The sequence below is a fragment of the Microcebus murinus genome, chromosome 4 (genome assembly GCF_040939455.1).
Source record: "Microcebus murinus isolate Inina chromosome 4, M.murinus_Inina_mat1.0, whole genome shotgun sequence".
Taxonomy (NCBI): Eukaryota; Metazoa; Chordata; class Mammalia; order Primates; family Cheirogaleidae; genus Microcebus; species Microcebus murinus.
The window spans coordinates 63,775,651-63,794,838 of NC_134107.1; the positions used below are offsets into that span (position 1 = coordinate 63,775,651).

At 45.6% G+C, this 19,188-nt stretch overlaps 1 protein-coding gene across 1 annotated transcript in view; it reads right to left on the reverse strand.

Moving 5' to 3' along the window:
• Positions 1 to 19,188, reverse strand: part of TENM4 (teneurin transmembrane protein 4) — a 229,066-nt gene that overhangs the window by 197,182 nt on the left and 12,696 nt on the right. The gene's annotated exons all lie outside the window — the stretch shown is intronic.

Consider the following 19,188-nt stretch of genomic DNA (forward strand, 5'->3'; position numbering starts at 1 on the left):
AAATACATAAGATCAAGTGACCACTCTTCTTTATCCTTTATGATAATCATCATCATAATAAAAACACAAAATAGGTTTCATCTGAATGCATACTACATGCCAAATGCTTTTTTAAAACATTATTCAATTTCATCCTTATATAAAGGTTAGGTTGGAAAACATTGGAGAATGTATATAATGGAATTGGAATAGAAATTGAGCTCTAGCGATATACTTTTATTTACTCAGAGAGGCAAAGTAAGTTATGCAAGGCTGTACAGCCAGTAGAAGTTTGAGGCAAGTTTCAAACTCAGGAGGCTGTGTTCCCAAACCAAGCTTCCTCTTTTACATCATTTACTTGATTTATTTTTTTAATGGGCAACATGAAGCCACCAACAAATAAAGTTTAAAATAACTGTTGGAGAGTCTCATAATGATAATAAATAAACATTTCTTGGCTCACAGCAACCCTTATTTAAAGGTGTGTATAGTAGTAAGTGCATGTTGTCCAAATGATTTAGAAGTAATAATTAAGGATCAAAAAATAAAAAATAAAAAACTAACAAATACAAATGGTTCTCCCTAAGCCTGCTAAGAATGAATCAGACCACCGAAAAACAATAAATTATCATCACTATATTCCCCGTCCCCTGAAGAACTAATGGTAAACACCTACCACCAATGTACATGACATGATCATCTATATCACACCCTGCACTGTGTTTTTATCACTATTGTGCAAAACCCTCCTCAAGTACACTGAAGGTGGCCGGGATAAGAAACTTGGCACTGCTTTTCTGTTAGACTAGTTTGTAATTCAATGAAAAGGTGAAAAGATGCTAAGGAGTTCAGAAAAAGGCTGTGGAAAGGTAGGGAGTTCATGAGATCACCCACATTGAAATGTTAATGATTTCTAAAAGCCAAGAGCCAGGGTGGGGGACATCCTGATTCCCTTGGCTCTGGTCAATCTGATCCCAGGGCTGACATTTTCCCGTCGCCTTTTCCTGCCCAGTGAGACATGAGAGATGGCTCAGAAAGTGCAGGCTCTGTCTTGACATTTTTAAGAAATGCTTCACAGATGTTCAGACATTGAAGGCTCCCCCCAGCGCCCGGCCAGCAGGAGGCAATTAACAATGTCATTATGCAGGAGTCACCAACACAAGTACAGGAGGGTGTCTGCTGTCAAGATGCCCACTTCCCTTCCCAACATCCAACACAGGAACCCACTTGCATCTGTACATCAGCAGCTCCAGGGAGTGACTAGAGACAGTTATACCACAAGGAGCTGTGGATTCAAGTGATATTTTTGGTTTCAAAAGGCATAGGAACCAACCCAGCCACACAGCTACACACTTTTCTGTTCTATATTAGTGCTCAGCTTTTTGGTTTTTAACAGAGTCATTTCTATAAAATTGAAGTCACTGGAGTTCTTTGACTTATTGGTTCTCTAATGGGGAAAACAATAACCAAAAAGACAACAACAACAACAAAATGACAGGCTTTCATTCCTAAGGTTCTATTCCTGGTTTTATAACAAAGTCACGATATTGAAAAGTTCCAAACCAAGAAGCTATCTATGTACACAGCAATGTACATGGCAGTGTAACCAGAAAAACATTAGAAGCAACCTAGATGTCTAAAAATAGGAGAACAACTTAGCTAATTTACAGTATAGGTAGTGGATGGAATACAAGGCAATCATCATAAAAAAGAACTATAACAACCAGCAATGAGGGAAAAATGCTTAAGATACAATGTTAAGGAGGAAAAAAAAAAAAAAACAGGACATAAAATTGCGTGTTTTTCCTGACTGCATCTCTGTAAAACCAAGTATGCATGTTGGAAAAAAAATCTGTAAAGAATAAAATTGACATCAGGCTTTGAATTACAGCAGTAAGATTTCTTTTTAGTTTCCAAACTCACTTTAGTGCAACAGCATTAAACAGGAAGCCCTACAACTTAGTGTCAGGAGCCATAGGTAGAAGAGAAAGATGATGGGGGGAGGGATCCTAACTTAGTGCTTTCTCTCATGCCAGACACTAGACAAGGGGACTGCAGACCCTCCTTCATTCAATCCTTACATAAACCTGAGAAACTGGTTTTGCAAATGAAGAAACTGGAGCCTCAGAGAGGCTCTAAGACTTGCTCAAAGACACACAGATAGAAAGTGATAAAGGCACATTTGAATCTAGATCTGACTGGTTCCAAAGTCCAGGCTTTCCTCGCTGCTGATGAGTTATAATGCCTCAAATTACATTAAAATTAAAAAAAAAAAATTAAGGCAAAGCCTTTGCTGGCAGCATAGCCTGGATTGGTTCTTCTGAGAAGGTCGTTAAGGGCTTTCTTCTTCTCAGGGATAAAGCACATGGAGGGGGCTCCCACCCTTTCCCCTCTGACTGCCTGGCCCATGGCTGATCCCCACAAAGCCCTGTAAGAGCAAGTAAGGAGCTTGTCTGTGGGCAGAGTCTGCCAGTTTGAGTCTATCCAAAACACTCAGAGCTTGTTCATTTGCTGGTTCTGTGGCTTTGGGCAAAGTACTCAACCTCTCTGAATCAGTTTCCTCCTCTGTAAGACGAAGGTGATAATAACCACCTCAAAGGATTAAATGAGATGATGCACATAATTTGCTTAGAACTAAGCCTGGCTCATGGCAGGAGCTCAGTGACTGGCAGCAGTATCATCACTGTCATTTTGCTATGCTGACTTCCCTACTTTCTACAGCCACCCAAAAAACTCTGTTTAAACCAGCTCTGGCGCAAGACTTTTTTCTTCTTTTTATGTTTTCCCCAAAATTTCCTTTCCACGTCAACTGCAAATGCTTTTAAACCAAGTGTCCTCTCCTGCTCCCATTAGCTGACAGACTCTGGGCACGGGAATAGAGATATTTGCCCAACGGACGAAACAGCTTTTAAAAGCAGAATCACTATAAAACAGCCTGACAGGATCCCACTGGTGACTACGTGGGGCTAATTTTAAATCAAGTAAATATATTGCTTTTCCTCCTGTCTCTGGATAAACTTCACTGCAACAATCAAGGCTACTGTCTCTCACTCCCAAATTAAGTGTTTTCTGGAGAATGGACTCAGGCACAGTTAATCATTTTTCTGTATCACACGATGTCGTGGGGAAGGACGGCTTTCAGCAAGGAATCACGAGCAGTTGCTCAATGTTTCTGCAAATCAAGGGAGAGTTGGCGCAGAGCCAGAGGATGGGGTGCAGTCAGCCATGGAAGCAGGACACAGGTGTGCCTACCATCAATACAGAGGACGGTATCAGTTTAACCAGAGGGCACCGAAAACTGGTGACAAGGCAGGTTGCAAGGGAACTGGGACCAAAACCTAATTTGTACAGAATAAACTGCTATTATTGCAATAACAGAATTAGAAAGCTGTTTCTCCCGGACACCTTTCACCCCCAGGCCCTACTAAGACCTCTTCTGTACGTAACTAAGTTAGGAGTTGGCCACGTCCCACCAGCCTTTGGACCAACCTCAGCCCAGTTATCTGACCTCCCCCTGGCAGACTCCTGACACTGTGCTGGTTCCGGAGTCACGGAAATGGCACAGCGGTTATGAGCACAGCCTCTGCAGCTGGACAGACCTGCGTTCCTTCTCTAGTTCTGCTGTTTACAGCTACGGGCCTACGACACCTCTCATGAGCCTGTTTCCTCCCCTGTAACATGGTGATAATATCACCTAGCTCTAAAAGTTGCAGAGATGGAAAGAAGTGATGTGTTTCGTGACCTTACGACAGAGCCTGGCAGTTGCTGAAGTACACCACCAGATGCCTTCTTTGCTGGTATCACGGCCATCACCCCTATTGTGCACCAAGATTTTCATTGATGACATGAAGTAAGGACATAACCAGGACTCGGGGGGTCGAGAAGCCTGAGTTTTGGCTCTAGTGTTGAGGGATGTTGCTACAACTGACCTTCCAGGTCCCAGGGCTCTGCGCACACATCTGCACAGATGAAGAGGCTCAGGCTCGACTAGTGCATTTGTGGCAGGGCCTGGGACTGAGCTGAGGCCAGGTCTTCAGACCCCTGGTTCAGAGCTCTTTCCACTATGGCCCTGTTATTAAGGCACAGCAGAGAATCCTGTCACGAGCACGATCCTCGTCGCTTGTTCTCCCACCAGGCACTGCTTCCCGGGTGAGGGGGGCATCTCCTGGGGTCTGACATCAGGAGAACGCACCCAGAGAACAGGCCATGTCAGGCCATCACACGGCCCTCCCCAGGGCAGGGATTGTTCCTCCCATTTCTGCCCCTTAGCATCTACTCCAGAGGAGTGAAAAAGAAAGGGAGGAAAAGGAGGAGACAGACATAGTGAAGATTGTTATTAAAACAAAAACAGCTCTTGCTTACTAAAATTTTATACTGTGCATGATATTATGCTGGAAGATTCATGGTTATTATGTCACTTAAACTCACAACTCTTTAAGGTAGATGCCATCAGTAACCCCGTTTTACAGATTAGCTTACTCAAAACAGAGCTACAAAGTAGTTGTTATTCATTTAATTTTATATCTCTCAAAAACCAAGGCTCCAGAATTGTCTACAATTGCACCATTCATCATAGCAGTGTCAAGATCCCAAACCCGGTGCTGGTGACTCCAAATCCCAAGCTCTTGTCACATTGTCCTCAAGGAAGCACAGGGCAGGCTTCCATTTAGTCCCGATCAGAATGAAAGTGTAGTTTCTGATCAAATTGCTGCCAACAACGCAAACATTCAAGGAAGTGACTCCACATAGAAGAATTGCTTACAACTACTAAAAGGCCCACTGTCTGCCCTTCACACTCCAGGCCTCACTAATGATCCAAGGATCAAAGGAACCCAAAGACTGCCTGCCTGTTCAAACTGCTGTGCTGGTTCAGGTGGTCAGCACGACAAGACAGCGCCAGGTCTGGGAGAGTACCCGTCATTTCCCCAGAGGGGGAAGTACTGGCGCAAAGTTCTGCCATGCTTAGATTCCTTTCTTTGCAGGGCTGTATCCAAGTGGAAATGCTACTCACAAGCTACCTAAAGCATCTCTATATAAAGGTGTCCTGACCTGACAAAGGACCCACCTCTCACTATTATGACACATCGTCCCCTCGTTCACCTGCACTAACGATCAAATGAGGCAGAAGAAAAATGTGGGCTTGGTTAGTGCTTGGGAACTAGCCAAAGGAGAAGATGCCAGTTGCTATGTTCCATTTCCATAGCTACTAGAAAACATACTGTTCCTTGGCTCTGTGGAGCGACCCTTCGTTTCCTGATTTCCTTTGGCATACCAACCAACCATGAAACTGATTTTTTTTCACGATCAAAGTCAATTAGGAGGTGGTCCCAACTGTACCTCAAATGGAGTTTTAATTTGTGTATATATTATTAGGCTAGGCCTTTTCCCTCTGGAACATTCACTTCAGTGAGAGGAATGAGGGCAGACAGCTTAACGTGGAGCCTGCCACCCGGATTTGTAACTTGGGATAATATTTCTTTATAATGAGAAGCATTTTGAAAGAGCACTTTAAAATCTCACAGAACAGAGTGTTTGATGTCCCTCCCTGACTCCCTACAGCTTCCCAGTCTCCTGCCCCCACGGGCACTTTCTAGCCCTTTGGGACCATATCACATTTTCTTCCTGTCTGTCTTTGTGCACAGAACAAGGCGCTCGATAAATGTGAGTTCCCTGTTTTTCCTCTTTGATTATGCACAGACTCCTGGTTTGGTTCAGCCCTTCCACTACAATGTTTAAGGCAGTATGGAACTCTAGGCACCGTGATAATTATCACAATAATGAAAATAACAATGACGGCAATGTGAACAGCAGCCACTCTTGTTAATTGGAAGCTATACCGTGCCAAGCACAGTGCCAAGTGCTTTATCAACAGTCTCGCTTAATCCTCACAAAGGCCTATGAAGCAAGTCTTATTATTACCCTCATTTGCAAGATGAGGAAACTGAGGCTCAAACAAGTGCAACAACTTGTCCAATGCTACCATTTAATTAGAGGTAGAGGATAAACTCAGATCTGGCTTAAATCTAGACTGAGCCTGTCCTTAACCACTATACTACATCGCTTTTCTGATTCAGTATAAAACTATGTAAATGACAAAAATGAAAAAAAATATTGCCAATTTCATTGTTATATGGACCTGCCTTATTCTGCTCAAATTTTCTTGGCAATATTTCCCTGAGAACAGACACTTGAGGTACCATCTCTTCAGAACAGAAATGACTTTAACAGAGCATCTTAGATGCTTGTGGAACACAACATCTGATGGGCCACCCTGCTTCTCGCTACCCAGGAGTCTCACTCCGTGTGGACTTCTCTGGCCCTTGAGCTCCAGCCTCCACACTTTTGCTGATACAGTGCCCTTTGCCTGGAAAGGCTACCACCTTCTCCATCAAAAAAAAAAAAAATTACCCCGCCTTTCAAGGCCTCCTTCAAATATTGCCTCTTCTGTGAGGATTTCCTCCATCACTCCCAGCCCAAAGTGACCTCTACCCTCAGCCCTGGGCTCTCACTATTATTTCTGTACTTCTCCCACAAGCACTGCCCCCTGGGGTATGTACCTGTGCTTCCTGTCCTTGCTGGTCCCCCCAGCAGGCTGAGTACCTAGGGGAGCAGATCTGCAGAGAGCGAGCTCTGGTCCTTACCAGCTGCGCATCAACAGGTATGTCACTTACCTACTGTGACCCTCAGGTTTTTCATCCATGTGGACATGGAAATAAAGTAAACCCGTCTCCTAGGTTCTTATGAGGATTACATTTAGTGAAGGCTCTATATAGGTTATAAAGTGTAAGCATTATTATTATGTTGCTTAATAGTTAACGAATGAAGGAACACTCATGTATTCTAATTTAATACAGTCTCTGCCTAATATACAGACTGACGCAAAGATTTATATGTGAAACTACCAGCACAGTCTCGGGCCTGTGCGATTAAGTGTATGTACACTACTATTTAGTAGACTTAAAGTGTTACAGAAAAGTTAGGAGGCATAAACAGTGAGTTGGAAGAGTTTCTAGTTTTCAGGTAAAGAAACATGCTACTCATCAAAATATTTTCATTTAAAGCTTTGCTACCCTCCTACCCCGTCTCCTCTCAGATTCCCCTTTTGCATACAGAGTTGGATAGATCCAAATGTCTGCTCACATACACAGAGACACGCATACACCGAGACACACACAGGAGCCCGAGGCATACGTCTTCCTGTAGAATTCTACAGATGGCCTGAGTGGCCAATTTGGGACAATGTGATGAAATGGAGCCTACAGCACAATTAATGATACTGGCGTTTTTTTTCTCTTTCCTCACTGGAGGCTGTGAGCAAAATCTAACTCCAGGCTGAAGGGCATGATAAATCTAGCTGCCTGCCACACACCAGCGGGAAGGGCTTTCTCCAAAGTGAAATGTTGCACCCATGACAATCTACTCATGCTGGAGGAAGCCTGGAGAAGAGCAGAATCAGGTATGATGAGTGCTGTTGCTCAGTAAGTGATGGGTCTCGAGGTCTCCTAATGTCCATAACCCAGGCCTCCCATGTGCTCCAACCCTGAAGCACTGTGGGTGCAAACCACAGCCCCATTCCATGCACAGGCACGTGGCAATGCTGGCACAGTACACGGCACAGGGCAGGCGGACATTAATTTTTCTTCCATAAAAAGATAAGTTTGTTTCTTTCTTTAGCAGGGAGCAGTTCAGATGGGGTGAGCGCCACCCACCCCACAGCTGTGGGAAGACAGAGCACAGGGAGAAGAGGGCAGGCTCTGGGGACAATCCCGGCTCTCTCCCTCCCTGCTGATGTAGCTTTGGGCAAACGCCTGAATCTACTTGGGCCTCAGTTTCTCATCCTTAAAAATGGAAATAAAAATAGCCCGGTGCCTAGGACATGTCACAATAGCACGTGACAAGTATTCACTGGATAAGTAAGACTTTTGAGAAGACTGAATGAGGAGATGCACTTGACACTCAGAACAGTGCCCGCCTGGCACGTGGTAAGCCCTCAGTGCCTGTGAGCTGCCGTCCCTGGCACATCAGCTTAGGCCTTGCTGGGGGTGGCGGGGGAGCAGGGAAAGCCTCAGAGAGGGCAGCAAAGTGCTCCTTGTTTTCTCTGAGCCTTGGGTGTGGGGCCCATGACATTAGAGGAGGGCTCTTAGAGGCAGCGTGGTCTATACAGGATTTAGAGTCAGAAAATCTAGTTTCTAGGCCTAGCCCTATTACTTACCAGCCATTGCAGCTGAACAAGCTATTTAACTGCAGCAGGCCTCAGTTTCCACATCTGGGGCTTGCTTGCAGGACAAGGAAATGCAGTTAATAATTCTATACAGTGCATGAAGTGCTGGAGAAGATCAACAGATTTCAAAGTTCTCACCAAGGGCAAGGTATTTATTATGTATTTGCCTAGTAGAACCTCCCATTTAGAGGGAAGGCGGCCAGTGTTCACCAGCACTCATTGTGATTTCTATAGCTCCACATTCAAAGTCTGCAGTACAATAGAATAAAAGCACAAACGGAGGCCCGTAGATAGGTAAGGCACACAAACAGATGTTTTAATGTGCAGTCTTCTGACAATGATGCCAAAAATAGCCCACATTTCTATCTGCTGTCCTCTGCTTTTGTTTAGGCTGTTCCATCTTCCAGAGAGCCATTCCCACTTTCTCTTTCAATATTTTACTTGATTTACAAGCTCAGTGCCTTGGGGAAATTTCACTCGATCTTCCCAGTTCGAATGAATTGCTTTCTCCTTTGGGATCCCACGGGGATAAGGTTCAAACTCCAGCGACATACTTTTATCATCTGCCTAGTATTGACACCAGCTCTTTACACATGTGGCTTTACAGGAGGCTGTGCGTGGCTGAAAGGCAGTGACACCAGCTTACCGGGCTCTGTCTGCTCCTTGCAACCCGGCACGCAACCCGGCAGACGGGCTCCGTGAGTGCTCGCCACCATTTAACCTGAACGTGGGGAAGCTCCCTCTACTTAATCCCAGATTACCTGAAATCCCTGCATCCCAGCATGGCCCCTGGCTGCTAAACCTGAGAGGGCTCAAAAATCTCTAGGTGATCCGGCCACTGGGAAGGGCGAGAATTGCATTTACTCAACACCCACTACGGGCCACCCACTGGACTGGACCCTTTGCAGACGTTCTCCTGCTTGACATTTTACCAATGAGGAAACCAAGACTCAGATTATAAAACTTGTCTGAGCTGGGGCTGGAATGCAGGTCTTACCTAGCCCCAAGTCTGTGCCTTTGCCACTAGACCGTATTACTGCCTGCAGAAGGACGAAGCTGTTTTGCTCTGGATGTGCTGTTTTACTCCTAGGAGGAGGCACTGAGTTGAAGGAGAAACATCCTGTTTTCTACAGCCACCTCTCCTCTCACTGCCCCCTTCCCCCTCTCCCCTGCCTTCCTCCCTGCCCAGAACAGAGGCTGAGCTGGACTCTCTCCTGCCGCTCCCCCAGGCCCTGGTGGACCTAAATTCCCCTGCACAAGACCAGGAATTAACAAAGTGAAAGAATAGCCATCAGGGAGATGTTTTCCTATTTCTCTCTGCACTTAAGTGCAATTAAATTATGTTCTTTCACAGTAATTAGTCTGGAATAAAAATAAGACTTAGGGAAAAACCCTTTCCAAGGATGCTGATAATCTGTAAAATTGATTCTTGTCCACACTCCCTGGGAGAAGTTGCAGAGGAGCACCCCCAGACCCAGCTGGGGCGCCCTCCTGACAGACAGGGCTGTGCTGCCTCCCCAAGGGATTTGAAACTGACTGCACAGAGGAAAATGAATAAAATGAATATTCTGGTAAACTTGGGTCCTTTCTTTTTTGAGACATTTCCAAACTCAGGAGCTGCTTGGCCCTCAAACCTAACACATCTCATTTGCCAGGGGGAAGGGGAAGACAGATTTCATTGACTAGTGGCTCTCGCTGGTAAGAACTCGGTGCCCGGCAGTCCTGTCACCCCCACAACAGCCTAGTACCTATGTTCGCAGGGTGGGAGACGGAGGCACCGTGAGAGTGAAGTCCTTGCCTAGAGTCGTGCGGTAGTTAGGAACGATGAGGTCCAAAGCCAGGTCTGTGCCCCGTGCTGACTACTCTTCAGCAGCTACCTCTGGTTTTCTCTCTTCTAATTTTCCCTCCCTTTAGTTCCCAGGAGCCATTTTCTCTCTCATGGTATCTAGACTGTCCACCTTTGATCTCTGCTAGAACTTGGAGCCTCTACTCGTTCTTTCCCTCCACTCCATGCCTGGCAGCATCTGTTAGGTTCTGGTCCTGACATCCTCCCCTCCTCTCTCTCCTTCAGCAAAATTTTGCTGAACACATGTCACATCATGCCAGACCCTGGCACAAGAAGCAGTGGCTACGACACTGAGCAGGACAGAAATTGTTTCTGCCCGCAAGGAGCTCACAATCTAGAGGTAGAGACAGACACTAAACAATCAATGTCATTCAGCGGCAACTGTGTGAGCACCATGGGCGCTATAAAAGCAGACAACTGGGCTCCTGGCTTAGTGTGAGGGGCTCAGAGGGGCTTGCTTGAATAAGTGACATTTGATGCAAGCTAAGCTCTTGAATAAGAACTGACTGTGGGGAGGGGGAGGGAATGTAGGAGGTGGCAGGTGGCTCCACTCCAGGGATCCTTCAGCCTCTTTGGGCGGCAGAGCCACTTGTGACCCGACCCCCCATCTCCCACCAATTAAACTGGCTGACCCAAGATCAGACACAAAGTGCCACGCTGGCGGGACTGCGGGGGAAATCAGACAGCTGGCTGGAGGCCCTGGGGTTCAGTCCCATCCTTCTGAAGAGGATGCAGCCATGATCCTCTATTAAACTCTCCTCAAGAGCTTTGAACTGCTCACACCTGTGCCCCAGGAATCCGACTCTGAGGAATACACCCTTCCTAAGGTAATCCAAAGAAGAAAACAGAGCAGAGGCACAAGATGTTCACAGAAGTGCTACTTAAAATAAAGACCAGGAGTGTAATAAGGGAAAGAAAAAAAAAAAACATGATGAAAATATAATAAACAACTGGAAACAGCAGAAACAATGACATAGTAATGGCACAAATATAATAGAGCTATTAAATTTGACAAGAGTGAGAATTATGTCAGTCCTTGAAACTGTTTGCATGAAACAATGGCCTGTGAAGAAGGCGGAAGAACATGTGTGTTCAGACCGACCACGCAAAGGTGTTGGCTGCTGCCTTTTAAGGAGGTCAAGTATAACACGAAGAAAACCCAGAATGTTTCTGTCCCTGGCCCTAATAGCTTAAATTCTCAATTATATCTTAAAAATTTCTCAACAACACCTACATATCTTAGAGTTTGAAAATTATTTTGAATAATGCCCGATTTTGAATCCAGTAAACAAATCACTTCTTTAGTATACTACACTTCTCAAAAACAATGCCTAAAACTACAGAGACAGAGGACAGAAGAGTGGTTGCCAGAGGTGAAGAGTGAGGAGAGGGGACTGACTGCCAGGGGGCATGAGGGAATTTTCTGGGGTGACAGAAATGTTCTGTGTTTCGATTAGGGTGGTGGTCACATAACTCTACTGGTCTGTCAGAAGTCATAAAATGATACACCTAAAACATGTTAATTCTCTGTATGTAAATTATATCTCAATAAATCTGATTTAAAGGAAGTGGCCTGGGCCTGGTGGCAGAAGGGGTCAAAGGTAAGTAAGGGAGCCTTGCGTGAGCAGTGTCTGGGTCTCAATCTTAGTGTTAGGCCCCTAAGAAGTACAGTCAAAGCCCTGCACGTTGCTAAGGAAAGGGATGACAACAGGCGGGACGACCGATGCCATCCCTTCGCCCTCCACACTCACTCCCCACCCTTCTCTGTGCCCTGGAGGCTGAGCCACACGGCCTGGACCAGTGGTTCCCGTGGGCTCTGGCTTCCAGTTGGCTGGGTTCCACCAGTGGGAGGAGAGCGTAGGGCGGGAAGAGAGTGAGGTTGAGATGTCCATTCCCTGGGTCCCTCACCCCCATTCCTCTACTGAAGACCACAAATCCTGCCGGGCAGTCCTCTCCTGTGGCTGCCTCCCCTGGTCCTGGTAACCTCCCTCCCCTGCCCCTTCGTGCCTGGGACATTAACAGTAAGTGTCCTGGTGTCATTAGCCTGGGGTGGCACATTCCTTGACACTCTGCCCTCCCTTTTGTAATCACCCTTTTTATTAAACTCTCTTCAAATTAAAACCAAATGAACAATCAAACAAACAAACCCCCCAACCCATTGCCCGAATACTTTCTTTGTCAGGAAGATCACTACCAAACAGTTCTATCATGGGGCAGGTCTGCAAACTGGAAAACGTTCTTTCATGTTGAGCTGAAACATGTTGAGTGACTTTAGCCAGTGTTTCATTTGTTTGTTTTGATTCCTATTGTACAAATGAGGAAACTACAGCTTCAGGAGAATAAGTTCTTGCCCAGGTGGCCAGCCTGGTACTGACAGAAGGATGGAGCAGATGACACCACTGGCCTATAGTCTGAGGACTTTACCTTCTTCTGCTCCTCTCATTTCAGACACGGCTCCCCAAGCACAGCCCGCTCCATCAAGCAGCTCTCCTGTTAGAAGAACCTTCTCCCACGGAGCCCACGGTGGCCTTCCCATCATTTCAGCCCCGGGCTGGCTCTGCCCTCTGCAGCCCCCTCCCCCTACAGCAGCATTTCAGACAACTGCAGAGAGCCATGCTAGTCTCCTACATCCTCCTTTTGGGGAGCTGGAAGATATCTGTCTGGGTTCTGTTATAAAGAGAACAATCTATATATATCTTGCTATTAGCAATTCCCACAGAGCAGCATGAAGGAATCAATCTTGGAGAGAAAGGTGTTAATGCAGGATCCTGCATCTTTATCACTTTTTCCTCCTCCTAAAAGACCATGTTCAATCATCTCCATTTCCCATTCTTTGGGCTATAAAGCTAAATCTATGGCTTCTGTCCAAAAGGCCCGATGTAGAGTCACAGAGAAAGGAGAGAAAATGAGGCTTATTGCGCACAAATGACAGCCGGGCCCAAAGTGCAACGGGCCCGTGCTTATGAAGCCAATAGCATCTGAGATCCTGATAGTGCATGAGCTGAACCAAATGGAAATAATTTGGCAGGGGTTGGGGGTGTTGTTCTATTTGTAATTTTTTTTTCTACTCATCTTATGATCATTTCACCTATACCTGAGTCCCAGGGCATAAAATGCACAGTTCTGCCACCACGCTTTTGCCCATCCTGTTTTTCTGCCTACACTACCCTTGGCAGACTTAACCATCTTGCAAGGTCTTTTATTCAAACAAGTCTTACTGAGCACAGCTACCTTGTTCCAGGCTTTGTGCTAGGGATTGAGTATGTAGCAGAGAGTAAGGCATTAGGAGATGGAGGACTGAGAACAGTACCCTAACGGGAAGGGAAGTCTAATATCTCTTCTAACTGGATTGCTGCCATGCTGAAGTCCAGTTTGCACAGTGAAATGTCAGAGATCTTGAGAGAGCATCACAATTCTATGCAAATCACACTTAATGACCAAGTTCACTTCTATCAACATTTCCCAGACAGCCTTGAGAATAGGACAACCCAGGCTCTTCCAGACCAAGAACTGCAATAATATCCCACCAAGCAAAGCTAAGAGCATTTTTGAAGTGCAGCAATTAAAGATTAAGCTTAGCAACATTCTCACTTATAAATTAAACTATCACCACTTCAAGTAAGAGTTCTGATTTTTTTTTTTTTTTTTTTATGTAATCTACAATCAGCTTCTGGTAGAGGTGAAAAATGTGACCTAATTTTAAAAAAGGATCCCTCACTGCTACTGTGCATGTTGGAACGTTCCACTATAGTTACCTGGAGGCAAACACTGGTGCCTCCCCCCTTTAAGTTCCGGTGAAATTTCCTACAGGCAGAGAACTAGACACCAGGAGCACTTTACTGGACCCTCTAGTCCCACTGCAGTCTGGGTGAGGGCCAAGGAGGGGTAACAACAATCTCCCAAGGCCACCAGCAAGGGACATCTCCTGTATCACATCATCTCATTTAACCTGCACAGCAGCCTTATAAGGCAGTGCTATTATTCTTCCCACTTTGCAGATGAGAAAACCAAGGCTCCAAAGGTTACACAGCTGGAGAGTGGTAGAGCTGAGATTTCCACCGAGTTGGTTAGGCTCCAAATCCTGTCTTTTCTCCTGATGAGAACACCATGCTGCCTTGGACAAACCATGGCAAATGCTGCCGATGCCCTACAAGGTGGACCTGGGCCTGAGGATGGACAAACTGCAGCCAGGGGACACTGAGGTCCTCAGTGAAACGTGAAGCTGGGCCTGGTTTTCATGCTATTAACAACAAGCCTTTTTCGTTTCCATTTACAGAGGTCTATCTGGCAAGATGGGTGCTTACAGAGTCCTCAAGATATTAATCCACGGCTCTTCTGCGTCACTCTGTGTCTACTTTTTACGTAGAGATTCAGAATGCAAGGGAAGCTGTCAGTTTTATCTGGATAGAGGCAACTGTTGGTGAAGCGAAATTCAACTTTTGTCCTAGTTACACAAATGACGTGAGGTACCTTTTAGGTGATGACTCTTCATGGCTTTGTGGCTGCTTCCCTGGGATGCCAAGACTTCCCTATAAATGTTTTCTGACAGGTCCCCCTGCTTGTTTTGTCAGCCACCCTTGTGACAAACACAGGCTGGGAAGCCTGCAGTCACTGCTGTGAGACAGGCCTGGTCCACCCAGGGGTTTAGTGCCACTCAGGGGTCACCAATACTCTTTTACCTGTGATGCTAATGGTACTAATAATACTATTAATAATAATAGTATCTAACTCTATGCCAGGCAGTGGGCTAGGTACTTGGTGCAAATTATCTTACTGGAATTTTGCAACAACGATGTGAAGTAACCACTATCATTACCCTCATTTTGAGGCCGAGAGCGATTCACCAGGCTTGTAAGCAGCAGAGTGGAGGGCTGAAAGCAGGCAGCCTCATTTCAGAACCCATGCTCTCAACCGTGATGCTGCCCTTGGTTTCGTCTCCTATAAAATGTGCTAATCATCCCAACCCCAACTGTTATAAAAGCCCTGAGCAAAGTGGAAACTGAGGTTCATCGAGGTTAAGCAACTTGCCCAAGTTTACACAGTCAGCAAATGCTAGAGCCTGGGTCTGAGCTGGGGCCTTTTGACTCCACGTTGTGTGCCCAGGACCTACGCAGCAGGTGACCAGAAGCGTGGCCTTTGGAATCCCACGTCAGGGTTGAACCCCGGCTATCATTTACGGGTTATGGGACTCCGGCAAGTTGCAAACTTCTTTGAGCTTTAGTTTCCTCATCTAGAAAATGCAGACAATGATACTCATCCCACGGAAGGGTTGTGAGGGTCCAGAGAGATGGCATATGTCATGGGCTTGGTCTAATGCTAGGCACATAGTCAAAATTCAAAGGACCAAATACCAGGATGGGAAAGTGACGGTATGAGGGTTAAGAGTGTGAGCTCATAAAAGAAAAAATTTTAAAAAGCACTAGTTCGAGAGCTAGAGTGCCTGTGGTCAGGTGGATCACAGTGCAAACATTTGCCACGTGACAATGGGCCGGTCACTCGAGCTCACTGGGGCTCAGTGTCCTCACCTGTAAATTGTGGGTTGTTAGGAGATTTCAATGAGAAAACACAAGCAATGCCCTTAGAGCAGAAAGGAGCATGTGGACAGCACACGGTCAGAGCTAACTGCTCTTACTGCTAATGATGAACAGCAGCCAGTGTTAGTTACTACTCCACACCACACCTCCTTTGGTGAAAAGGTTTAAAAAACAATTAAATGCTATAAAATCAGGCATTATTGCCATGGCCGTGTAAGCTACATGATTTGACCTAAATAAAACTAGCCTTCTCCTCATATCACTCCCTTCACCTTTTGTTCTGCAAACAAATTTCTTCAGAAAAGAAAAGGCAGGGTATTCAAATGGGGACCCACAAGGACCGGACCCCTTGCTAGGGAGAATGGGTGAACGGAAAAATGCAAACTCATCCTCCAAGGCTGCCTTGCTGAATTGGCCTCTTTGGAGACAACAGACAACTTTTCTGGCCCAGGCCAGAGCAGCCAAGGGACCCTCCCCACAGAAGGGGACAGGACCCAGGGGCAAGGCCCTAGGCTCTACAGGCTTTGTGGGTGGTAAGTGCTGACTGTGATTTCTCTATTTTCCCACCAAAATGCCTACAAATGTATCTATGGTGGAAAGGTCACTGGTTGCACAAGTTTCTCAAGAAACTTTCCAACGAAGAAACCAAACGTGGAACAGATCTGTCGGGATCACCATCCAGGCATGGCAGCCCTGGGAGGACACGAGCAAAAGAAAAATCCTTTCTGCCCTTGGTTTCGGCCTCCCCCTCTGCTGGTGAGGTGATGCAATTCTTATCTGGAACTTGATAGCATGTAGAAAATAATTAGAAATGAAAAGGTTATTCATAATTTTTAAATGAGTTAATTAGTAAATCCAGTCAGACTCACTCATTACAGTAATTAATAATTGATTATACTTGAAATTAAACACAATTTTTCATCAAAAATCTAATTAAATATCTGTGCTTTTGCCTGTTGATTAGATCACTTGGTCTGTTGGAAGAGAGTCTTTGTTAAGGATATTTGTGCTTGGCTGAGACAATTAATTTGGTTTTTAATAATTGATAGCTCCTTACAAGTTAGTCATCACAGCCTGTAATTATGGCCAAGCCACAAGATGTTCATCCTTTGCCCTCAGCAGCCGAAGGAGACCAAGCAATAAGGTTGCTACCCCCAGGCCTTGAAGCAAGGTTGGGACGTTCCTCACACCTGCAATGCATTCACCTGCACGAGCCTGCTCCACCTCGCAAACATCCTTCTGAGCTAGTGGGCTGTGCCTATTTTCTAGAACTGGAAATCAGAACTCAGAAAGAGAAGCAATTGCCCAGCTGCAGTGTGGGCTTTCACTGGGCTGAATCTCCAGGTGACAAGAGGAATGCCCCAGGCTGGCGTCTCTCTCCTGACCCTTGGATATGAACTCTAGAGTCCAGTCTTAATGTTTCCACACAGATAGAATTTTAGCAGAAGGATGTGTTTATGCTTGGCAAGGACATGCTATCAATGACTTGAGACACAAATCCTCCTGAAGTGACCTTAGATCCACCCCCTCCTCTCCACCCACACTGGCACTGCCTCAGTTCATGAAGCCATCAGCTTTTCCTGACTAGTTCACTGCAATAGTTTCCCACCAGGTCTGCCTTCTACTCTTTCCTTCCTCTACCCTCATCTTTCTAAAATAAAAATCTGACTATGTCCTACCACTGCTTACAACCGTTCAATGGCTTCCCAACTGCCCATCCAATAAGGCCCTCAACTTGCCCTCCCAGCTGATCTTCGTAATCTGATGAAACGCTCCTGCATTAGCTCCAATGGCGCACCCCGCACAGCTCAAACACTTCACATACAGAAAATTTATTTGCCACCACATCATCCTTTTTTCAAGTCTTTGTAAGTTCCCTTGCTTTGAAATACCCTTCCTGCATGTCTACTTCTGGCTAATGCCTACGTTAAAATTCAGCTCAAACATCACCTTTCCCAGGCAGCCTTCTCTAGTCCCCTCTGCTGGGGATGGGTATTCCCACAGCCCCTGAGCTGCTGTGTGAATCAATCACTGCTTTAAATTTGCCTGCTAACATAGCGATCTCCTCTTTAAAGCTATGAATGCCTCAAGGGTAGGGACTGTATCATTAACCCTAGCACTTAGCATCATGCCTGGCTCAAAGCAGATACTCTGTATGGTTTGCTGAATGAAAAATAAAATTCATAAAATAGTAGATTCTACTAAGACTCTCAATGTTGGAAGGAAAATTAAAGGTGGTCCAATGAAAACCCTCAGTCAGTGCTTAAATCTTCTTCTTGCTAAGTGGTCACTGAACTCTATTTGTGCCCTTTCTGACAGGGAGCTCACTACTTCTAACAGTAGCCCCTATCTTGAGATAGCTAAAGATTGACCATATATTCTTATTAAATGGGAGAGGAAGAAACCCATGGGATAGAAAATAGGAGAGAGTTTGATTAATCATGTGAAGATTTACTTTTCCTCATTGAACTAGACTACATGGTAGAAACTTTAAGACTTCAATGCAAAACAAATTGATGTCTGTATGCAGCAAACTACTTGCCTTTTGAACAGTGACACTGTCTGTCCAAAAATATACTTGCTTAGGAAATACAGTGATGTAAGTCAAAAGCAGGAGCTGTGCCATGGCTGGTGGAGACACAGTATTGGTGGTGCCAGAAGAAACTTTCATATGAAGTAATGGTGCACAGAACCCCACACCCCTCACCTGTAATGCAATCTGTATCAATGACACACCTCGCACAGAGCCTGGGTAGGCCCTGACCTCTCCCAGTTTGGCTGTTCCTTTTAGCCAAGGACCAACAGCAAGGATGGCAAATGACTGATAGTCATCAATATTTTCCATTCCTGTCATCATGACAGACATCACTAATCAATCACAGAGACTCTTTTACGTTGAGTCTAAATATAGCCTCAGAATCCTTCTCAACACAGCTATCTAGGCAGCAAGAACTAATCAATCAGACAGAAGGAGAGATGAAACAGGCATGCCATCATGGCCTTGGAGCCATGAAATTCTCAAAGCCAATACTGACAAGGGGAAAAGACCTGACATACCAGAGGAGGGTTATTGTAGCTCAAGATACCTTAGGAGACCTCCTTGTTTTCAGGACTGTCGTCTCCTGATTACTCGCTTTTATACAATTCATGCATCTTGAGAGAAAAGCTAGCACACAACTTGCATCACCTAAACTTCCATCCATGCCTGAACCCCTTCTCCACCCCTTGAACAGCGGTGGCCCCTGCTCTATTAATGGCTCCTAGTGGCAGCACTTACTGCCTCTCAAGACAGCCCCTTCCCAGCTACACTGGCTTTTCGTGTTACAAAGTTCTTTGTCACACTGGGCAGCACTCTGTCTTCTTTTGGCCTCTGCTGATTAGTTCTATTTCTATTTGTGGGGCTTGTGCTGAAAAAGTCCTGTTTGCTTAGAGAATCATCTCAGCATTCTCAAGCACAGGTTCAAAGTCTTCTCAAGCCGGCCTGGCCTACCTTAAATCTGAGAATTACAGAATCTGAAGGACAGGGAAGCCAGCCTTGCCTCCGATGCCTTGCCGAGAGGCTGACCTACACAGAGGCAGCAGACCACACAATGCCCGCATCTTTCCAG